Raw genomic sequence first — 25,285 nt, 5'->3', positions numbered from 1 at the left:
CATCTCTTACTGGTATAAGAGAAAGTATGCCCTTACCTAAGGCATACAATAAAGTTTGAACTATTTTTATTTATTCGTTTACCATTTAATTCTTTTGAAATTTAGTTTTAAAATAAACCAAATCCCCATATACTAAAGGTGCAAAAGAAAGAAAGAGAGAGAAATAAATCTTTCCAATTTCTAGTTTAAAATAAGTTAAAGAAATTACTCACAAAACCTTAAAATACCAGCTGGCCCCATACAATTATATAAATGGAATATATTTTTAAATTACATATTACAATTTGAAATGGTTTGTACATTTTTATACTTTTAGAGTTGGCAAATGAATAATTGTCACTATTTAAAATTAAATAAATGCTTCATTTTGCAGGTGAGCTCTGAAATTTGATGACAAACTATGATTGCCAAATGCACTGCAGACAGTGCCAGAATTTAATTTTCCTTTATTCAATTAAGAAAGGATTAGAGGAGGTGTCTTTCCAGTCCCATCAGAATTATCCCATTGCTCATGCTCATCCTGTCCTCTTTTAGCTTGCACTGCAGAGGGGATGCATACTTATTGAGAATTAATAGAAATAGTTGCTTTTTGTTTCTCAAACACCAGATACTAACCCACACCTCATTACATAAAAGCCTGGTTAGCAAATTCAAGCTGGTAAATATAGTAGAATAAATACAGTGCCACTCTTGGTCCCTTCACCCCACCCCAAAGTTAAGTCCTATGTATAGTGACACAAAGAGAGGCATTCAGGAATTTGTATTTTCTCATCTGTAAAATGGGACACAAATAGTACCAAACTCGGTGTAGAGATATTGGATATCAGGATTAAATGAAGCACCTAAGTGCATAAGACAATGCTGGAAACTGTGAACTATCACTATTTTTATTATTACATAATGTCCCACAATCATCTAATGATGTTCAAAGGGGTTATATTTGGGAGAAAATCTCTATTGGCAAATTTTCCATTCAATGAATCTACTTTTTTAAAAAATTAATTAGAATGTATGGATCCTAAATGTTCTGATTATATTTGCACTACTTCCCCTATTGTTATTATATAAAAGTTAGAGATACACTAATGTGTACCTTGCAAGAAGATGAGCACACACTAATAATAATTTAATGAATTGTAGACTGCACATTTTTAAATCAAACCTTTTTTTAATTGATTTTTTTACAGAGAGGAAGGGAGAGGGATAGAGAGTTAGAAACATCAATGAGAGAGAAACATTGATCAGCTGCCTCCTGCACATCCCCTACTGGGACGTGCCCGCAACCAAGGTAAATGCCCTTGACTGGAATCGAACCTGGGACCCTTCAGTCCGCAGGTCGACGCTCTATCCACTGAGCCAAACCAGTCAGGACAATCAAACCTTTTTTATTACTAACTCTTTCATAATGTGTTCCTATGAATTATGGCTTGTCTTTATATGGATTTTCTGGCTTTATTTTTAAACCTTTAGAGGCAATAAAAGGCCTTCAGAATTTTCAATTGCATTTGTGGTAAACATGTACAGTTAGGTTTGAGAAAAATGCTTTTATATTTACTTAAATGTATTCAAGTGTGAATTGGTGAACTTTTATTAAAGCCTTAGCTGGTAATACTGAGAAACAAATCTTGTGGATAACATGTGGAATTATAAATATATATATAAAGTTCTGCTTCTCTTAAGGCTGCAGAGGGCATCCGTTGTTTTCCAGCAAGCCGAGGACTCCTACCGCTCCAGCTGTCATGTGTAATTAAACATTTGGCCTCCACAATTACTCTACAGTGTACATATGCCAGCATTTCAAGCCTGGAATATGCATTTCAAAGAAGAAGAATTCCCTGGAAATCCTAAATTGACAGGAGCAAAGACAGCCTGAAGGAAAGTAGTCAGCGAAAACTGTAAGGTCGGGATCTGATGATTAAAAACGAAACTTCAAGAAGAACTTCAACCCTTAACTAAACCAATGGGAAAAGGAACGACAGTTGGCAAGCAGATTTCTGCACAGGGATTCTGACTGGTGAACCTCTTGGGGTAATTTAATATTATCAGTGTGGTTCACCTTGCTATATTCTGCCTTACCATTAATATCATTTCAACAGACATTCTCCTTAAAGCACATTTGGCATCACTTATTTCTTCATGAATTTTTAAAATATTAAATTTGACGATTCATGTTGAGTATGTAGTTGATTTATCAGAAAGCATTCCCTCCATTCCTCCATTTTCCTCCCTTAACTCCTGCTCTACAGATGATTTCACTTAAAAGATGTGATATCTCAGGAAAAAAAGGAATGCTGAGTTGACATTTTCACTGTAAATCCCTATTTGTAGCAATTTGTTTTAAATTCTATTTCCAATTATATGAGGATAAAATTAGGCACTTAAGTTGTCATTAACAAGCAATTTTTGTTTTCAATATAAGTATTTGAGTCAAATACTTATATAGGTAAAACAGTTATTTAGTTTCAGTCTATCTATATAGTCAACCTTATGTTTACTATATTCAGGACGTGCATAAAAATAAGATATTTTCAGGTAACTGAAAGAGGAAACTTCAAATGTAACTAGAAAGAAGTGAAAAGAATAAGACTCTTAACTTCTCTTTACAGCCTCACGGGTGCAGGTAGATGGGCATTTGAATAGTGCCAAGCTCCCTACCCTTGTGTTGACCAAAAGAGGACAGGCATACAATTGATTATGAATATTCAGAGGACAGTCTGATCCTCTTCCACTTTGTCATTTTACTGGAAAGTCTACAGAAAACATTCAGATAAGTCTAATTGTATGACTTGTGATGCTATTTGTGGAGTGTATTATTTAAAATTTTGTCCAGAATTAGATGTCTGTTTGCATCATTTATTTCCATAAATCCACTAGCAGAGCAAAGAGCATTTCTTCAAATACTTACACAATCCAAATTTTTATTATTAGAAAACCTAGAACTAATAAAGCTTCCAACCCCACCCCCACCAACCCTACTCTCTCCCCCACAACAGCCCCCCTTCCATGCTGAGAGAACTTAGCAGCATTCAAGCCATTACTTACTGTTTAAGGGAAATGACAGATAAGACTTACACATGTTTTTCAAAAATAAAAGTTCTGACAGAGTGAACTAATCTGTACATTAAATCATAATAATCTCCCAAGTTTCCAGCTTGGTAAAAGGAGAACAAACTCAAGAACCATATGATTTTTCTTATCTTGGTCAATCTGTAAGGATTTATCTAAATTATAACCTTGTCTATGTCATTATAATTATGTAAGAATAATTTAATATTAATGTTACATTCTCAGCAAAGGCAGCAAAATATATTTCAGTAACTAAGGTTAAGAAATTTGAATTCCCCTGAAACAAAGATGTATACACAAATGAATAAAGAAAAAAACAATTTTCAAATAAACTAATAACATTCTTAAATATAATTGATCCAATTATATTTACCTGATGAAGATTCAGTACCCAGATTCTCAAGCTAAGGGATTCAGTCTGACTCTCTGAGCTTTCAAGTAAACAGCCTCTTCATTAGAGATGAAACACAGGACTCTTGACAGTTTTATATATTCACCTTTAAGACCCATAACATGTTGCAATTTGTAATTTGAAGTATCTATTAAAACCCCTCCCACTCTATATACAACTGATGTGAAGAGAAAAGATTATTCAGGACACATAGATATTTTATGGGTATTCTCATCTTGTGGATTTTACAGTGTGTACCTTTATGTTTCTAAATTGGATCTTAAGATAACCAGCAGAGGGTGAGAAGATTGCAGAATGATGATTCCTAAAAGAAGAAGAAAGGGAAGTTTTGATGAATTGAGAGTCTAACATTGGCTTCAGAGGGACTTGGCCTGAGATTTGAAAACTTTCAAACTCTATATTATAAAGATCTTCAGCAAGTGAGAGATAATCACTTATAACCATACTAGAGGCCCGGTGCATGAATTCGTTCACCAGTGGGGTCCCTCAGCCTGGCCTGTGTGATCAGGCCAAAACTAGCTGTCGGACATCCTCCAAGAGGTCCTCGATTGCGAGAGGGCACAGGCTAGGCTGATGGTCCCACCGGTGCATGATCGGGGCCAGGGAAGGATGCAGGAAGTTTGCCAGCTGGAGAGGGACCGCGGGAGGGCTCCAGGGCATGTCCAGCCCATCTCATTCAGTCCCGATTGGCTGGACCCCAGCAGCAAGATAACCCACTGGTTGGAGCATCTGCCCCCTGGTGGTCAGTGCACATCATAGCGAGTGGTTGAGTGGCCTTAGAATATCATTAGCATATTATGTTTTGATTGGTTGAATGGTTGACAGGTCAACCGGACACTTAGCGTATTAGGCTTTTATTATATAGGATTATATAGGATGGACTAGAAAAGACAGCATAATTCAGGAGAAATCAGAATTTTTGTTTTTTGGTAAGGATGCTAGTATTGATATACCTATGTATCCACCTATGACATAGCAAAACTGACTAAAGTTTAATTAATACAGTGGAACCTCAGCTCTCAAACTTAATTCATTCCAGAAGGCTATTCAAGAAGCAAAGTGTTCAAAAACAGAATCTTTTTGTAGTATTAGAAATTAGGCAAATTGAATTAATCCATTCCAGAACCCTAAATGATTCCCTGTTTTAACCTTTCTTATATACAGTACATTCCTAATGGACTGTTTAATCTATAAACAAATACCTCTTTTCTTAAATTTACTGAACCATTTCTTATACTAGCCTTAAACCAGTGACTTTCAACACTTGTTCCAGGGGTGCAGCATTTTCGCTTTTCACATATCACTGCCTCTAAAATGCTGTCACCAGCTAACTACGTTTCCTTCATCCAAATTAACAACAGTTTTTCTACCTTTTTGGTTGCCTGTGATCTTTGTTTTGTGAACACATTCACACCCTTAGCAACATCAGCACACCTGATGGCCTCTTTATGTTTTAAAATTATGCTAATTGTCCATTTCATCAGCAACAAAGGCAAACACACGTAGACACACACACCACGAACATATTCACAGCACAATTTCCTGATTTGTTTGTTGACAACCTCAAGGTTTAGAGGTAAGCAGATTCACACTCTTTCCTTTGTTTGCTATCTGAGAGATGCTTTTTATCATAATTTCGTTGAGAACCAAATTATATGAAATGGGGACATTTGAGAACTGAGGTTTGACTGTATTAAATGCCAGTAAGGTAAAGATATTTCTGTTTCAGATAATAGTGGGGAATTGTAACCCACCTCACCATTCTTTTGACAATGTTTCTGTGAATGCTGACTCTGACTAATATGTAGCTTGTAGATAAATAGCCTCTATAATAATAAAAGCATAATATGCTAATTAGACCGGGCATCCTTCTGGACGACCTTCCAGACAAAGCCGGGGCTGCGAGGAAAGCCCAGGTCCCAGGTGCCTGCTGGCAGCAGGAGGGAAGCCTGAGTCCCAGGTGCAAGAGGGAAGCCGGTGCTGGCAGCTGGGGGAAGGAAGGTCTACTCTTGCAGAATTTCATGCGTAGGGCCTCTAGTCCTATATAATAAAGAGGTAATATGAAAATTAACCCTCACACCCTCACCAGATGGCTGCCTATGACCAGGCTGGCAGGGGGGTTAGTGAGGGACAACCAAAAGACTGAGCAGCAGGCTGCATGGGGCAACCAGGCCAGCAGGGGGGCAGTGAGGGGTGACCAAACGACTGAACAGCAGGCTGTGTGGGGCAACCAGGCTGGCAGGGGTTTAGTGAAGGATGACCAAATGACTGAACAGCAGGTTGCATGGGAGACCAGATCGGTGGTGGGGGGTTTAAGGGGCAACCAGGCTGGCAGGTGGGGCAGTTAAGAATGACCAGGCCAGTGGGGGGGTGCAGTTGGGGGTGACCAAGCTGACAGTGGGGGCAGTGAGTGGTGACTAGGCCAGTAGGGGGGCAGGTAGGGGTGACCAGGCAGGCGGGCAAGTGAGCGGTTAGGATCCAGAGGTCCAGTATTGTGAGAGGGATGTCCGATTGCCAGTTTAGGTCTGATTCCCGGGATCGGGCCTAAACCGGCAGTCGGACATCCTCTGAGGTGTCCCAGATTGGAGAGGGTGAAAACTGGGCTGAGGGGACCCCCTGTGCACGAATTTTGTGCACCAGGGCTCTAGTGTTTGTATAAGAATCTTAGGAACTAACTTCAGAAGATACAGACCTTTAGGAATTCCAACTCCAGGACATTTGCTAACCTTCAAACAAAACCAGGAACATGAACACCAGAGCATCACTTGACCAGTTTCCAAGTTCTTACCAGACTGAACTGTGATGGCCTGCAAGTACAGAACTTTACAAACCCCTCCTATTGATTTCCTTGTTCTACTTTCCCTTTCCCACCTTATAAAAACTCTGCCTTCTCTGAGGTGGGGAAGTGGGCTTTAGACAGAAATCCCCCCATCTTCTCAGGTGGCTAACCCTTAAATAAACCTCTTTCCTTTCTCACCAGCACCTGTCTCATGAGTCTGGCTTTTGTTGTAGCAGACATCCAAACCTGGGTTTCAGTTACATCATCTCCACAGAATCTTACTCTAAATAGATGATATTAGAAGAGGAGTCCAGAGGTGGAATCACAGTGCATAGATTTAAATATAAGCGCCTGTGACTACCAGCTGTGTAACATTTCTCAGCTAACTGGAGAAAAAATAGTAGCACCTCTGTGGGATTTACTTGGGGCTTAGAGAAGAGAAGTCATATGAGACATTGTGCTGGACCCAATCTAGGCACATACATTGTCTATCACTCCTCCCTGAAGAAGCCTAGGAATCAATGCTCCATGTGGAGAATTCTGACCAATTCCAGTACAGGAAATGGAAAAGAACAAACAGGTAAAGTCATGTTTACCCCTAACAGACATTTCTGAGACAGGATGGTTCCATGTGGCCTGCGAAGAAGTCATCCCACTGAAATGGAGTAGCCAGGTTTTTAAATGCTGTTACATTTTTTTTACTTTAATAAAAACACTGTATTTTCCATTATATTATCAAATAAACAGAAGAGAAATTTAAAACATGGATTCAAACCACTGATTTTTCCACCCACAAATACATATCAGAATTACTTGTGGAGGTTTTAAACATGCTTCAGCCTAGGCCTCACTCTTAGAGAAGGTTTGTGACAGTGGTCAGGGTCTGTGTAATTTTCAGAAGCTCTCCTCCTGGTTGAGCCACGGATTTTTAGGTCCACTGGGTTTGGGGGCCATTGTGGGAGCTGTGGAGAACTTTTCCTGCAGATTTATTAGCTGTAGTGAGGAACTTGGCCTCTGTCCTTTGGGGCAGCTATCTTGGGTCTTTTCCTCCAGCAGAGAGTTTCCTTCCTTCTCCATCTTTTCTTTGATTATTGGTTTCTTCCCTGGGCCTTCAGCTGGGGTCTTGGGCTCTGCTGCTTCTGGGATCTCATGAGACGTGTTGTGACCAGGACTCTTTTTTGGAGACTTCCTTCTTGTGGCATGTTTTTGTATTTTTGCATATTCTTTGGCAAGAGTTCTTCTTATTGGAACCAGTCATGGAATTTCTTCTTCAAATTCACCTTGTACTTTATATTGAGCTCTTATTCTGTGGGTCTCTTTCTTCTCAGGCTTGGGGGAGATCTCTTTCTTTTGGGGACCAGGGTCCTTTACTGGAGGTTCACTAGTAGTTAGGGATGATGTAGTCTTCCTAGCTTGTTTCGTAATCCTTATATTTCTTTTTTCTCCTTTTGTTCCTCATGATATTCTTTTTGTTTTTGTATTTTATTTGCTTCTTTTTTTCTTCTGACTAGGAGTGCACAGTCCTTTAACTTTATCCTGGCTGCTGACAAATGAAGAAAAGATGGGAAGCCAAGTGCCCATCGTTAGATGAGTGGATAAAATATATATGGTACATTTACACAATGGAATACTATGCAGCTCTAAAAAAGAAGGGACTCTTACACTTTGAGACAGCATGGAGACACCTGGAGAGTACCATGCTAAGTGAAATAAGCCAGTCAGAGAAAGACAAACACCATGTGATATCACTTATATGTAGAATATAATGAACAAAATAAACTGGCAAACAAAGTAGGACCAGAGGCATGAATGCATGGAACAGATTGACAGGTGTCAGTGGGGAGGGGAGAGGAGGACAGGAAGAGATTAACCGAAGAACATATATGCATATGTGCATAGCCCATGCACACAGACAACCATGTATTGAAGGAGGGCACAGGCTGGGTGAAGGGGGAGGAAGGGGGAAGGGGATGGAGGACATCTGTAATAGTGTCAACAATTAAAAAGAGCCTGGCCAGCATGGCTCAGTGGTTGAGCGTCGACCTATGAACCAGGAGGTCATGGTTCAATTCCTGGTCAGGGCACATGCCTAGTTGCAGGCTCAATCCCTAGTGCAGGAGGCAGCTGATCAGTGATTCTCTCATCATTGATGTTTCTATCTCTCTCTCCCTCTCCCTTCCTCTCTGAAATAAATACAAATATATTTAAAGACCAAATAAAAAATAAAAGATGGGAAGGGCAACTGATCTCTGTTTTCACATACAAGCGTTTCATGCTCTCCCATTCCTGGCAATTTCTGTGAAAGCTTTTCCGTGACAACAACAACATGTGGGGTGATGTGCTGAACCCGCACTCCAGTGGGACCTGTGGTCACTGCTGCAAGGACCGAGTTTTAGAGATGAGCAAGAAGGTTCCTGTATGAATTTGTTGATCTCCCTGGAAAGACTCTTAGCTTGAAGGTTTTCAGGTACTGGAACTTTCTTTCTCTTACAGAAATGTCTCCTAGGGGTGAGGATCAGAGCCATCTGATTCTTGCATCAGTGAGGAAGTGGAAATTACCCAGTGCATATAAGTACAGCAGGTCCTCGGGTTGTGTCGGAGATCTGTTCCTACAGCGCGACGTAATGCAATTTTCACTGTCAGTCGGAACCCACCTACTTAAGCACCTACATCACTCACATGGAGCACATGCACAGCAGTAATGAAGTGAAACAATGAAAAAAAATTAAAAGAAAGATAACAATTCCTGACCTTTACTTGTGGTAAATAATCCTATCTAATAATAGACAAACATGGTAATTGACCATACCTTCAGTACGCCTCCCATTAGCTAATCAGCACGATATGCAAATTAACTGCCAACAAAGATGGCGGCTAATTTGCATACTGCAGGCAGGGTGGGACAGCACGAGCTGGCCTGAGCCGCCATCCAGGCCCAGTGTGCGACCCCAGAAGCCACCTGCCTGCCATCCGGGACCCGGATCCAGGTCCCGGGCCGCAGGCTGGAGCCCATGTGCAGCCGCAGAAGCCACCTGCCTGCCACATGCCACCATGATCCACTGAGTTATGAGGCCAGAGAGCAAGGAGAACTTCCGCCCCTGAGTCAAGGTGGGGAGCAGAGGACACAGCCTCCCCTCCTAAAGTCACCAAAGGACAGGACATAACCTAAGCCACATCCTCTGAGATAGCCTGGCAGGCACCACTGACCCTCCCTGCAGGCCGGGCCCCCATCCCACTTCCCCTGTCCCTGCACAGCTCCCATAGCCCCTCGCTGGCTGAGTCAGGCACAACAGGTTTGCAGCCATAGGGGCAATTTAGCAGCTAATGAAAAATGAAAAATGAGAGAACGAACAAATGAAGCAGTTACTTCAGTGGGGAAAAGACGTTCATCCAATTCTTTGTCTCTGAGAAACTGAGGCAGCCAGCACAGGCCCCTGCACGGGACAAGGCTTCTGCTTCTAAAGAAATGTCCTGGGGTTAGAGGTGAGGGGGTGCTGCCTTTCCCCTCTCAGAGCTCTAGGAGGAGTCTGTGCTCCCCCTCCTGATATTCTTAACACCCAGAGACCCCTCCCCAATCCAGGGCAGGAATGTTCCACGCTGACCGCCTCCAGAAAGCAGAGAACAAAGAGGCACTTCTTGACTTCAAGCCTCTAAACCAGGGGTCCTCAAACTTTTTAAACAGGGGGCCAGTTCACTGTCCCTCAGACCACTGGAGGGTCGGACTATAGTTTAAAAAAAAAACTATGAACAAATTCCTATGCACACTGCACATATCTTATTTTGAAGTAAAAAAACAAAACAGGAACAAATAACAATATTTGTATTTGCAAGTGGCCCGCAGGCCGTAGTTTGAGGACCCCTGCTCTAAACCAGTGGTTCTCAACCTTGGCTGCACATTCTAATCACCTGGGAATCTTTTTAAAATCCTTATTTCAGGGCCTCATCCTCCAGAAATTGTTTCTTTGTTATGGGGTGAGGCCACAACATTAGTAACAAAGAAACAGAATTTCTGGAGGATGAGGCCTAGAAATCAGGATTTTAAAAAGATTCCCAGGTGATTCTAATGTGAAGCCAAGGTTGAGAACCACTGCTCTCAACAGACTTGACCACTGCGGGCAAAGACCTGCAGCTGAGAGGGGACAGGTTCTGGGTGTCGAGGTCCAGAGAGTGGAAGGCCTCCTCGGGGAGCAGTGGATCTGGAAGCCTGTGTGCTGGGTCAGAGACACCCCTGCCTCCCACCCTCCCCTGCCCTGCACATAGACGTGCCTGGACTGGGGTGAGGAGGAGAAGGAGAACTAGAGGGAAGGAACACTGAGTGTTTGTTGGCGGCCATGTAAAAAGGACTGTGACCCTCCCCTCCCGCTGAGTCACTCCCTAAGGCAGCAGGAGACGGAGGGTCTGAGAGCAGCACACAGCTTTGTGGCCGTGACCAAGGCACCAAGATGGTGTCCGTGCAACGGGGCTGATGAGGTGTCAGAGGACCTCACCCCAGAAAGCCCAATTCCTCTTTGTGTGAGAGAGAGAAGGTGGCAGGGAGGGAGGGAGAGAGCGAATTGGACTCAAGATGCCTCAAGGCCCAGGTGAGGAGAATATTCCAGGGATCAGCATGGACTTGAGCTCTGAGGTGAGGGTCAAGGGCAGCTGGGTGGGGGCCAGCCCAGACAGATTGAGGTCCAGATGTCCTTGACCCTGCTCAGTTCTTTGGCACCTCTGCCTGAGATATAAACTGTCTGACATGGAAGTACAACTCCAGAGAAGGGGGTGGGGAACCTAAGTTAAATAATATTTTGTTGTTTTTTTTTCACTTGGCAGAATGGGGGCTGAAGTTGAAGTTAGGTTTGGTTACTAAACAATAAAGAAAGCAACATTTCTTGCATACCCAACTGTGTGGTCTGAGTTTGCTGCTGCCTATAAACCGAGAAAAAGTTGTAAAATGAAGTACTAATCTCTAGGGTTTAGGTCAGATCGAGGAGTAGTGCCACTCAACCAGAAGCTGGCTCATGGTTGGCCAGTGCAGAGGTGGTGGCAGGAGCCTCTCCCACCTCCATGGCAGCACTAAGAATGTCCAACTAACAGTTTAGGCCCAATCCCTTGGGGCCTACGCCTTTAGTCGGACATCCCCCAAGGACTCCCCAGCTGCCAGAAGGATGTCTGACTGCAAGCTTAGGCCTGATCCCCCGGGGAGTGGGCCTAAGTCAACAGGTGGACATTCCCCAAGGGGTCCTGGACTGCAAATGGGCGCAGGTGGGGCTGATGGACTCCCCCCCCCCCCCTCCTGAGTGCACAAATTTTTGTGCACTGGGCCTCTAGTAAAAAAATAAAGCACATATGTACATACGTTGAAATGATGGAAGTAGTTATTTTTTTATAGATACTGTAAATGGGAGATGGCGACATACCTAAAGTCCAATGAAACCTGAGTAACTGCCTGTATATAAGTTCTTTGGTTTATCTCTTCTCCCCTAATCCCCACATCGAGGTAGGTCAGTCTGTTCCAGGCCTCATGTTTCCGGTCTTATTTTGTTGGTCAATTCATTTTGTTCATTAGATTCCACAAGTAAGGGAGATCATGTGATATTTATCTTTCTCTGTCTGGCTTATTTCATTTAGCCTAATATTCTCCAGGTCCCTCCATGCTGTCCCAAAGGGTAAGAGATGTGTATTTTTTACAGCCACATAGTATTCCATTGTGTAAATGTCCCACAGCTTCTTTATCCACTCATCTACTGATGGGAACGTGAGCTGTTTCCAGATCTTAGCTATTGTAACTCCTATGAACACGGGGTTGCATGCATTCTTTCTGATTGGTGTTTCAGGTTTTTTAGGATATAATGCCAGAAGTGGGATCGCTGGGTCAAACAGAAGTTCCATTTTTAATTTTTTGAGGAGTCTCCTTACTGTTTTCCATTATGACTGCACCAGTCTGCATTCCCTCCAGCAGTGCACAAGGGTTCCCTTTTCTCCACATCCTGGCCAGCAGGATACTTTACTGATGGTAGACATTCTGACAGGTGTGAGGTGCTATCTCACTGTGGTTTTAATTTGCATTTCTCTGATGATTAGTGACTTGGAGTATTTTTTTTAATATGTCTCTTGGACATTTGTATGTCCTCTTTGGAGAAATATCTATTGAGGTCTGCCCATTTTTTAATTGGATTGTTTGTCTTCTTTTTGTTGAGTTTATGAGTTCTTTATATATTTTGGATATTAACCCCCTATCAGATGTATCATTGGCAAATATGTTCTCCTTTATAGTGGGTTCCCTTTTCATTTTGATGGTGTTTTATACTCCTTTTCTAAAGATCAGAGCAGGATAATCTTGAAAATGGTTTTAATTCGTGCTTGTTCGAAAGCTTCTTATAAGCACGCCCCGTCTTTTCAGGAGTTACATTGGATTTCTCTTATAAATAGATATCTGTTAACTCTGATAGAATACTGTGAGGCTGGACAATTTGACTCTCAATTATTTCCTTGAATTTTCCACACCACATTACAAAGAGAATTTCCTTGCCATTCAGAAGCAATTCATTGGCGTTCTTCCTGGACCTGGAATGTGGCAACAGAGCTCCCATGGCCTTTCTGACCTGCCGTTACCCACTGGGCCAGGGCGCTGGGCGCTGGAGCAGAGGCTGAGGTTGCGGGTGAGGTTGCGGGTGAGGTTGCGGGTGGGTGGAAGCTGAGTCCCTGTCTCTCACCTATGCAGGCTCCATTAGCAGCTCATCCAGAGCCCGAAGAGCCCAGGAGATAGGAGCCAGTGGGTGTGCTTAGAAGCTGCAGCCACTTTGCATTTCATTCGCCTCCTTCTTGAGCTTCACCCCTTTCCTCCTCATCCAACTGCTCTGAGGTTGAACTCCTAGTAAAGCTTGGCACAGTAACTCTTTCTTAGGTTTTCATCTTCTATTCAACTTCATAAACACAGAGACATAAACATTAACACATAATAACTGTCTTTAATTAATATTAGCTATTTTAATACTATTTCTAAGGTAAAACCATATTAATAACAAAAATATCAATAATTTCAAATACAAAATGAGAAGAATGTGCCAAATCCAGTGAGAATAAGGTCAAAAAAAGAAAAGATGCTAACATGACACAAAAAGCCTTTGAATTTGGTCAGGAAGTAGGTGACCCACAAAATAATTACAGTCCTGAAAGATCTAGAATCCATGGGAAAAATTGAGTCCAGCCAAGTGACTCCTATTTAAAACAAATCAATTTATGTGGGAAAGCCATGATAATTAAAGTATATTTCTATACAAAAAAAAATCTACCCTCCCAGAAGGCCACTGAAGGAGGAACTAAAGATAAAAACCCAGAACCAACAGATTTCAACACAGTAACAAATTAAAATGCCGAAAACTTTAGTCGGGCATTATAGAAGGGATGGTCATGTCCAAGATAAATATATAATATATGTGTGTACATGTGTGTGTATCTATGAGTATGTGTCTATATTTCTATTATCTATGTCTACCTATCAATAGAATATAAAAGGAAATTAAAACAAAAGCCATAACAAGAATGTACACTACAAGAAAAATTGCCCCAGAAAACAGAGGAAGATTTTAGGCAACTAATCCTACATCGTTTTTAAGTATTTAATGAGAATTGTTTTAATGATAAGTGGCTTTACCTATAGAAGATGGAAAATGTTGAGTGATGCTAGCATTATAAAGAGAGTGATAAAACAGCAGCACGATATTTAAAAATGTGTGGAAAGCAACAAACGGACATGAAAATAAATTTATGGAATTACTTATATTAGAGAAGTAAAAAATTCTCAAATAAATGTTCTTAAGAAACTAGGAAAATAAGAATGAAGTGACTCCAAATTTGTAAATAAGAAAACAATAAACTTGAAGTTAAAATACCTCAACAACTTATTTGAAATGAAGGACTTCCCCAAAAGAAAAAGAAAACAAAGCTCACGCAAGAAGAAATAAATACCCTGGCTAGCTCCAAATCTATGAAAAAAATGGAATTCATAGTTAAAATCTTTCTATCAGAGAAAATTCCAGGGCCAGATGGTCTCACTGATAAAATATTTAAGCCTTCTCCACAATAATGTTAGATGTCTGTAGATATTAGATGTGTCAACAAATATATGAGCAACGAATGTATCAGAAAAAATTCAAACCAGTATTTTTCTGGATAAAATAAAAGAATATTATTTGAGAATAAATTCAACCATCAAAAAGATAAGATCAAATAAAGAACTAAACAATGAAAACTCTATGGAAAGGGCTAAACGTGAATATGGACTAAAACCTAATACACATTATACTATTAGCATTAAACATGTTGACAATCTAAAAATAAACATACAAGTAGCAAAAATCTGAAAATACAAGACCAGATTGTATAAGAAAATATAATTAGATTTATTATTTAACTTTGTTGACAGGAAGACCACAAATACTGCTAAAGTTGAAATAATTTCCAAACAAAAGTAAATGACCTTAAGTCCTTCAAATATTTCCATTTTATTTCAGAAGTATTATTTTAGAAATTTAGGTAAATAAAGATTGATTAGATATTCTACAACCTTCAATTTCATTTTCATTCTTTTTTTCCTATTATTCAGATAAAATAAAAGTTAGTATTTTATATCAAAAAGGTGATTGTTTTGGATTTTTTAAATTTAGGATTTCATCTATTCATCTATTTCCTTATTTATATATGTGAAGAGAGAGAGATATCCAAAATAATCTAGAACAAATATTGAGAGTGTTCATTTCTGGATAGCAGGAAATGGAAGTATATCTTGGTTTACTGTTTGTAGTATCCTATATTGGTTAAGTTTATATAGTAATGAGCACAATTTTTAAAATAAAAGGAATAATGTCATATGCAAAAATTATAGGAAGTATTTTCTTTGTATAATATGGACTTACATTGAGAGTTTACATCAATTGTTAATGAAAGGCATCTTTATTGTTTTGATTTTATATTTTTAGGCATCTTTCTGGTTAATATTACAGTGATGATTCCAGATAAAAGAATGAGGCACTCATATTTTGCAAACATTATTTTTTCACATGCCAACACTTAGGGTCATTGATGACGGCCTGTATGGCACTACTTGGAATGATGATACTGTGTTAGGGCTTAGAAACAAAAAGTGCCTTGGTCAGTTCTGATATCTGTCATAACTATAAGAAGTAGTACATACAAATTTTCCTTTAAAAAGAGACCATGTCTGCATTATGTTAGAGCTGTATCTATAAAATCACTTGTTGAAAGGGTAGATTATTTTATGAGGTATACCAAAGGAGTTTCAATAAAATTTAGACAGTTTTAGGTCGATGAAGAAACATAAAGAGAAAAACTACATTGCCTAAAGGAATACCTAAATTGCCATGATCAGGACTATTAGTGTGATATGGACATTTGTGGTGTTGTTGAGAGCTCAGAAAAAAGTAACATGCTGTTGGACACGGAACAAAGAGAGACCCTTGTGGTGGGAAGCTTAACAGAAATCTGTCCTGCAGTTGTATGGAAAGCACAACTTGTAGAAAGATGAACTTGGATAATTAGCTGAGGATATTTCCACACAAAAAATGTCAAAGGTTATTTTAGTTTCTTTATGCTGCTTATAATGAAACCAGAGGCCCGGTGCATGGGTGGGGTCCCTCGGCCTGGATGGCAGTCGGGGCCAATTGGGGCCATCTCACCCTCTCCCTTCCTCTCCAAAATAAATAAAAATATATTTTAAAAGAATAAAATAGAATCAAGAGTTAATCAATTCACCTCAAACCCAAACTTACATTTACTCCAGTTAAAACAAACTCACAGAAGTCAACACATAATCGCCACCAGGCTCCATCAGGACCAAGTGGTGACCTTCATGTTCACTATCATCTCTCTATTGCCTACCTTCATCCCTACCACACACATACAACACACATGTGTACAAACAAAATATTCAAATAATAGTTTTGGACAAGTGATTGATTGGATGAATTAAAGAGAGCATGAGAGTTGTTACTTATGTTGCTTTTCTTATGAGCCATGATAGCAATATTTACTACTTCTTCACTGTAAAGAGTTTGAATAATTATTGTTTTGTTACCTGTGTGCTTGTTGACCCTCCCATCCAGATTTGGCAACAACTCATAACTTTATTTATCACTTATTGCTAACAATCGAGGTCACCTAACCAAACCCATGAGCTTTAACAAAACTAGATGAAGAGCCTAATGAACCTAAAGGAGGGAAGAACATTCAGATTTTGACTTTCATTTGTCATTTGCCAAAAAAATAAAAAAAAAAATGAATCTGCCTGAAAGTGGCATTGGAGTTCTGAAGTTTTAGGTGGTGATCCTTCACGATGCTACCATTTGGAAGTTCTTGATTAAAATAATCACTTCAAATTGCACCTTGGGGATGTACTTCACAGGTGTGTCTAGTTGAATAACAACGAGGTCACAGTCACTCAGGAAGATGAGTTTCCTAAGTCTTTTTTGACTGTCACTGTAGCAGGAACATACACATTAGTAGTTATTTTGGGTTTTGTCTCTTAGCTCTTTAAATCAAAGCTTATCAAGGAAGTCTGTGCTGATGGGGTCTTTGACACACTTACCACCATTTTACTTTTATTTTTTCAACATGCCAGCAGCAGCAGAAGAAATAAGTGTAGCTTATATTCATTAAACCGGATTGCTGAAGCACCTGCTAAGTAAGTGCTATCGATATCAGTGACATTTGACCAGAAATCTGTGTTCCTTTAACACAGCTGCTAGAGCTGGACAGGTGGATGGGCTGGGGATGATAACATTAGGAAAGAAAGGTGCCTGTCCACTAATACTGATGTGTGATGGGTGATAGGACTGAATTCTTTTTATTTAAAAAGCAAGAAATTCATTGGGAGAAAGGCAGGGTTTAAAACATCAGCAACAACATACTTCAGCTACAACGTACTCTGCTATCTCTGCCACACAAAACCCCAAAGGCAGTAGATTCATAGGGAGAAAAATCGTGAAAATATGTTGTGGCAAGTGAAATTCATCTTTTAATCATTGTCTATTTCCTCTGTGCCCTATTATGATTCTCAATCTATATGTCTATGTATCTAAATATTTTGCTAAGAGGGAGGAGGTTTCAATGGAATTAAATTGCACAGCTGTGCTCTTGGGGATGCTTCATATATAATAATGAATTAAGCTAATTTTAAAGTCTGGTTATTTGAATCAGATAAGCCATCTAACATTTCATTATGTAGGAGAAACTTTTATAAACCCTATGATGTAAATAATGAAGCGGTAACAATTATAGAGATATATTTCTTCTTACAACCAGTTTTAAAATGGTGAAAAAAAGCTGGTTAGCTTTCATAGAGGTGTGTGTGTGTGTGTGTGTGTGTGTGTGTGTGTGTGTGTATTCACAAAATACAGTAATGCCAAGAAGTGAAAAAAATTGGAAAAGATTGAGTTCAAATTTTAAGAGATAAAGTCATGTTTTTCACATGAAATTCAAGATCACATAGTGAGCAAGTACTAGGGCAGTGATGGCGAACCTTTTAAGCTCAGCGTGTCAGCATTTTGAAAACCCTAACTTAACTCTGGTGCCGTGTCACATATAGAAATTTTTTGATATTTGCAACCATAGTAAAACAAAGACTTATATTTTTGATACTTTTTTATATATTTAAATGCCATTTAACAAAGAAAAATCAACCAAAAAAATTCGTTCGCATGTCACCTCTGATGTTGCCATTACTGTACTAGGGCTTTGAATAAAACTCAGATACATAAGCAAAGACATGGTTGTGGATGAGAATATAATAATATGTGAGAGGAAGGCTTATAAAAATGAAACTGCTTAAGGCAACTGGGAGATTCTGTCCCAACCTTTAAGTCAATTAAAAGTTAAATGTAGTGAAAAAATAAAATAAAATTTGTTATCTCGGTTAGCTGACTGTATGGTGTTCCTGATAATGAAGCAAGGAAGTCATGGGTTAATTTAAAATTAACTGAAACATTGATTACATTAGGTGTCAAAATACTGGAATTCTAGGAGTCCCCAATCTTGAGTTGCCAGATAAAAGAGAGAAGGTACAGCAAAATTCAAATTTCAGTTTAACAAAAATGGACTTTTAAATGAAAAAATATCTTAAATATAACATGGGGCATACTTATTCTTAAACAATTTATTATATATCTGAAGTCTAAATTTAAGTGGATATTCTGTATATTTATGTAAAAAATGTGGCATCCTACCTGCCTACCTTTTCTTTTATGCCATTTGTGCATGATTACAGGTAAGTTGCTATAACTATTTATTTTTTTTAATATATTTTAATTTATTTAATATCTTATTCATAAAAGAGCTTCTTTTCATTTTCTTTTATTGTTTTTGCTTTAAAATTTTGTGCATTTTAAAAATAAATACTAGCATGACCCTGGCTGGGTAGCTCAGTTGGTTAGAGGGTCATCTCAATAAGCCAAGGTTTGGGGTTCAACCTCTGGTCAAGGCACATACAAAAATCAACTAATGAATGCATAAATAAGAGGAACAAAAATCTCTCTCTCTCTCCCCACCCTACTCTCTCTCTCTAATCCTATGCAATAAAAGGCTAATATGAAAATCGACCAAACAGGGGGACAACCGGTCGCCATGATGTGCACTGACCACCAGGGGGAAGATGCTCAAAGCAGGAGCTGCCCCCTGGTGGTCAGTGCATTCCCACAGGGGGAGTGCTGCTCAGCCAGAAGCTGGGCTCATGGCTGGTGAGCGCAGCAGTGGTGGCGGGAGCCTCTCCTGCCTTCGTGGCAGTCGGACATTCCCCGAGGGTTCCCAGACTGCAAGAGGCCCAGGCTAGGCTGAGGAACCCCCTCCTGAGTGCATGAATTTTGTGCACTGAGCCTCTAGTCAATTAATAAATAACATTAAAAAATATGATCATGGGAAAACAATATAAAATGAATGACTAAAAATATCAATTGTGTGTCTAAATAAATTGTCAGTATTTTTTTATTGTTTAAAGTATTACACATGTCTCCTTTTTCCCCCATTGACCCCTCCCCAGCCACTCCCACCTCCCAGGACAAGTCCCCACCGCCCCAGTGTCTGTATACATTGGTTATGCTAACATGCATGCATACAAGTCCTTCGGTTGATCTCTTACTTGCCCCCCACCCTCCCCTGCCTTCCCTCTGAGGTTTGATGGTCTTTTTGATTCCTCTATGTCTCTGGATCTATTTTTGTTCATCAGTTTATGTTATTCATTATATTCTATAAGTGAGTGAGATCATGTGATATTTTTCATTCTCCGACTGGCTTATTTCACTTAGCATAATGCTCTCCAGGTCCATCCATGCTGTTGCAAATGGTAAAAGTTTCTTCTTTTTTATAGCAGCGTAGTATTCCATTGTGTAGATGTACCACAGTTTTTTAATTCACTTGTCTGCCTTCTTTCAGTCTTATTTACACAAGCATCTATTTCTGTCATGGCTTTAGGTGTGGGTGTTGCTTTATTGGTTTCTGGAACCAAATGGCTCCTCAACTCAGTCCCCCAGGGTTGTAGATTCTTTCTTTCCCTTGTAAAGCTCAAGGCTGCGTGCAGCTGCACTAGTTGCCCTGTGGGTGCTGCTGGGAGGGGCTGGCTCTTCAGGAGAAAAATGACTGTTTAGGCGTGGAGAGTCAGGAATGTCCCAGTGCTGGATTCCTGGTCACCTCTCCCTGTCCTCTCCTCTCCACAGCCTCTCTCCTTCCTCCAAAAAACTGCACCTCCACTGGCACCACAGCCTCTTTGAGTGTTTGTAATTGAAAGGCCCTATTAACTGGGTTCAGGGAGTAAAAGCAAGGAAAATATAAAGGCAGAAGAACCTCACCGCTGCAAGTTTCTCTCCCCCTGATACCACTCAGCTAGGGTGGTTCTTCAGGTCGCCTTTCTGGGTACACCCTTTCGCTTTCATGGCTGTGGACTTAGATCTAAACCCCCTGCTGCCAGAAGCCCTGTGGACCCCCTTCCAAGGTGGAGTGTTATGCGTGTCCCCAAGGGACAGAGACTTGATGCAGAGCGGGTTCCTCCTGACCCTCTCATCCCTGTGGCTGTGCTTCTCTCTCTAGCCCAGAAGCTCGATCCTATTGTTCTCCAGGCGTCCTCAGTCCTTTTCGGCCGTGGATTGTCTCACCAGCTGTGTTAAACTTGCCAATTCCAGTGGATGTTATTCGATTTAGTTGTTCCTTCTATCGGCTCCATGAGAAGGCTCAAGACACATCCACCTATTTGGCCACCATTTTGAAAAGCCAAATTGTCAGCATTTTTTATTATTATAACACTAGAGGCCTGGTGCATGAATTCGTGCACTGGTGGGGTCCCTTAGCCTGGCTGGAGATCAGGACTGATTGGTGCATCTTGCTCAGTCTCTTTTGGGACCGATCAGGGCTACAGAAGGTTGGCCGTCTGGGGGAAGGGGGCCTGCGAGGTTGGCCTGCCAGGGAGAGGGAACACAAGAGGTTGGCCAGCCGGTGGCGGCGGGGCGGGGGGGGGGGCATGGGGGTTTGGGGGGCCATGGGAGGTTGGCTATGGGAGCTTACTGACCACCAGGGGGCAGCTCCTGCATTGAGCATCTGCCCTCTAGTGGTCAGTGCTCATCATAGTAACTGTTCGACCAGTCATTCTAGTCGTAAAGGTTGCTTAGGCTTTTATATATAGATATCACTTAATATTAATAACCTATAAAAGAAAGAAAGCAGTATTAGAACATGTCCAATAGCAGAAAGATAAAGCGATGGAAAGCCTGAATGAATTCTCTAGCAAACATTCTTATCCTTGCATAACCCCTAGAAATCTAGGCACACAATTGTCCCTGTCCAAGGGCTGGCTATGCAATTTCTTGCCATCACTTAGCAGAGATGGCAAATCAACACACCTTGATTGACCTTGAGGTGTCTCTACTAAGTTGTCATTCTCAAAAATATTTTTCCTAAATCTCATAATGTTGTGGCACTGTATTAAGTGAAGAACATATGTGAGTCTTAGGTACTCAAAGAACTCCTTTCAAGAAAAATGAATATGAATGCAGAACTGAAATCTATAGTGTGATTTAAGAAAACTATTCCCTATAAGTCAAGGGAGAATAAAAGCCTAGTTGGCCCTCTCATGAAACGTCATCACAAGATGGCTGCCACAAGATGGCACAGCAGAGACGGGGCCCAGCGGCCACTCCACACAGTGAGGCCTGGGGGTCCGGCAGCTCCTCACGGCCTGGAAGAGGCCAGTCCCAGCATCTCCACCGCCTCGCATGGAGGAGGTGGGTCATAGCAGGGGAGGGCAGTTGTGGGCAATCAGGATGGCAGAGGAGGGCAGTCGGGGGTGATTGGGCCAGCAGGGGAGCAGTTAGGCATCAGTCAGGCCAGCCAGGGAGCAGTTAGGGGGCAACCAGGATGGCAGGCAGAAGTGGTTAGGGGCAATCAGGCAGGCAGGCAAGCGAGCAGTTAGGAGCCAGCAGTCCCGGATTGTAAGAGGGATGTCCGACTGCTGGTTTAGACCCGATCCCACAGGGCTGGAGCCTAAATGGGCAATCAAACATCCCCTGAGGGGTCCCAGATTGGAGAGGGTGCAGGCCGGGCTGAGGGACACCCCCCCCATGCACGAATTTCATGCACCGGGCTACAGTATTAAGTAAAACACAGGAGCCATTGCTAACATTTTTGTTCCATCTAGAGACATTTAAAACTGTTCTTAATTGTATACCAGGACATTTGCTGAAGTTCATAATAGAAAACCAGGACATATTTATATCTTTGAAGAAACTTCTAACTTTCCAAACATTGTACAATATTTAAATTAGTGTTATGAACTTAAAAATTGAGAATTTAACAAAAAAATTGCTTATTTAAGAAGAGATTATAATAAATTCAGAACGCAAAAATACACTTGATTGTTAAATGTAAAATTATTTATGATAAAACGAGTTATAAAAGAGATTGTAATTTTAAAAAGTTATATTTGCTGAAGTTTCAGAATTTCAGTTAAATGCTTTATTTCTTATGTTTAAAGCTCCAACAATATTTTATCATATTAGTTTTTTAAATTATAATTGTTTTAATTATAATTTTTATGGCCAGGGAGTTTTTCTGGGAACCACATTCATACACTAAATATTACTTTCAACTAAAACAATGACTCCCAAAATATATTTTGGAGATATTTTTATCTTTTAGTGGATTGTGAAAATTTGGTATAAACATCCTTTGAAATTTATGTGTTTGTGCCTACTTCATGTACCATTTAAACAGCAATCATGATTTATTAGACTCATAAGTAAATAAATCTGAAAACATGATCATTTTATCTTGTATATTTTCGCTCATGTAAAAAAGCCCTGACGTTAATTGTACCAGATAATCTGGAACCGAGTGTTTGTACCTAGAAGGCAAAGGAGCATTCATTAGTAATTATTTTCTAAAGAATGTTCTCAGTCTTTCATATAATAGAGCTAATAGTTCTAAAGCTACAAATGAATGCAGCAACGCAATGATTTTTCAAAACATAGTACAATTTACAAAGTTGAAATATGTATTATAATCTCTGTGAGACAAAATACATTCATACACTGATAATTGTTCATATTATACCATAAACAAACAAAAGCAAGCTGTAGTTAAGGTTAAGAGTATGGGAGAACCAATGGTAGCAAGGTAATATTCCAGACCCAGAGGGAGACGCAAGGCGTAGGTAGGAGTGCACACGCAGGTCTGGCCTGATGGGTGACGCAGCGTCAGTTGCTGGTGTCAGGGCTCTGCTCAGAGACCCGTGATCAGAGTGGTAGAGATGCAGCTTCCAAAACATCAGGAGGCACCGGTTGGGAGTGGGGGGAGCAGGCCAGGTAGATGACTTCACAGGTTGGAGGGTTTCAGCTTAGGCTCTCTGTCCCACTCATTTCTCATCTCCCCCTGCATGGAATTTAAGGAACCTTAGGGTGCACGCTCTGTCCCCCTAAAGTTTCTGGTGATTCTTTCTAGTTTCTGATGCCAGGTAACAGTTTAGCTCCATATTTTCTAAACTTAAGTAGCTTTCTCTTCCATCTGACTGATCTTTAAAAGCCACTGCTCACTGTGTTCTCTGTTCTAGAAAAGATCGCTTCAAAAATATCCACTGTGACCACAGCTTAGCCACATAGTGGTTCAAATTCACTCCAAATGCATGGGACCATTCTGTGTTTTTATTGCAGTGGCGGTTACGTGAACCTACACGTGATAAGATTGCAGAGCTACACACACATTCACCAATGTAAATTTCTAGTTTTGATATTGTATTTCGTTAAATTGTAACCATTAAGTTTTATCACGGTAGAAGGGATTGTAACTTTCTATGAATCTATACTTATTTTAAAATCCTATCTAATAAAAAACAAAAGGGTAATTGACCGTACCTTCGCTACGCTTCCCATTGGCTAATCAGGGTGATATGCAAATTAACTGCCAAGAAAGATGGTGGTTAATTTGTATACATAGGCGCAATAATGGGAGGCGAAAGGGGAAGAACGGAAGAACAGTGATGGGAAACCCAGGCAGCAGGCAAGAGCCGGGTGGCAGGGCATCAGTTTAGCTCCCCCAGGGTCGCCTTTGCCCTGCCCCCGGTCCCTGGATCGGAGAACCGGGGCCACCTTTGCCTGTCCCCCAGCCGGTGATCGCCATCGGAAAGCCAGGCTGCAGGCGAGGCGGCACCCTTGGGGCCCGGGGGTGCTGCCTCACCTGCGGTCCATGATCGCATGGCTATTGGAGAGAGAGAGAGCTGGGGCACAGGCCAGGCAGCACTCCCTGGGTCTAGGGGTGCTGCCTGGCCTGCGGCCTCATGGTCGCCATGGCAATCGGAGGGAGAGAGAGCCGCATTGCGATCGGAGAGCCAGGGTGCAGGCGAGGTGGCACCCCAGCACCTCAGCACCTTACATGCAAAGGTGTGATGAAGTGACTTTTCCCAACCACATCTGCCAATATCCTGGGGAAGGCATCACTGAAGAGTTCACAACAACTCTCTTACTTGGCAAGGAAGAAAACAGTTGGCAACAAAAACAATCCCTTACATCAAAGTTAAGGTCCCTCTGAGTAATAAAGAATATTTCCAACCTAAAGGAGGGAGCAGGCAAAAATAATAGGTTTTCAGGACTTCCACTGAAGTTTGAGCATATGACAGAGTCAAAATGACCATACAAATTAAAACAGACAGTGGACATTCAAATGACCCGAATCAACTGTCACTGTTTGTCCCAATAGCAGCAATGCTTATGTGATAATATAGTTTAACAAACACACAAAACAAGTCACATGATAAGAGAGGCTCGGCTTCTACAGTAAATTGAATATGTTCTTTAAAAATTCTCATGCCCTCCCCTCTGACTATAATTCTTAATTTTCCAATCAGAAAATTATCCCAGGTGATCCAGTAACATGTAGAACTCCAGTAACATAACTTATTTAAAAAAGGAAACATCCCAACCATTTTTAAAATATTTAAATTGATATTTTAGGGTTAAAATTATAGAAGATATTTAGATCCAAATATATTTTCTGAATAGAAAATATTTCAGTTTTTGATTTAAAAAAATAAACATAAAAAATATATAAGTGACACGTTTTCCCAAGGAACTCTGAATTAGTACCTTTCCCTCTAACTTTCTTCAAATTAAGAGAATCTATGGAGTTTTCTATACTGCACAAGTTTTAATGAAAGAAAATAAAACTTTCTAAGAGCATCAAATACATGTTTTCTTATTTACAAACATATATACTCCCTCTCTCTCTCTCTCTCTCTTTAAAATATATTCTTACTGATTCAGAGAGGAAGGGAGAGGGAGAGAGATAGAAACATCAATGATGAGAGAGAATCATTGATCGGCTGCCTCCTACACACCCCGTACTGGGGATCAAGCCCACAACCCGGGCATGTTGCCTGACCTGGAATCAAACTGTGACTTCCTGGTTTATAGGTCGATGCTAAACCACTGAGTCACACAGGCCGGGCTCAATTCTTATTTATAAATTCATTCCAAGGACATGTACAGCTTGAAAAGCTTTGG

At 40.7% G+C, this 25,285-nt stretch overlaps 1 pseudogene; it reads right to left on the bottom strand.

Moving 5' to 3' along the window:
- Positions 1-7,185: 7,185 nt before the first annotated feature.
- The window catches only part of LOC139019324 (ribosomal L1 domain-containing protein 1-like), a 41,439-nt pseudogene continuing 23,339 nt past the window's right edge, over positions 7,186-25,285 (bottom strand).

The sequence above is a fragment of the Myotis yumanensis genome, unplaced genomic scaffold, assembly GCF_028538775.1.
Source record: "Myotis yumanensis isolate MYYU_CA2020_CCGP unplaced genomic scaffold, mMyoYum1.0.hap1 SCAF_11, whole genome shotgun sequence".
In the NCBI taxonomy this organism is placed as follows: Eukaryota; Metazoa; Chordata; class Mammalia; order Chiroptera; family Vespertilionidae; genus Myotis; species Myotis yumanensis.
Note: the sequence above shows the minus strand (reverse complement) of the source record. Positions and strands in the feature narration are given on the sequence as shown.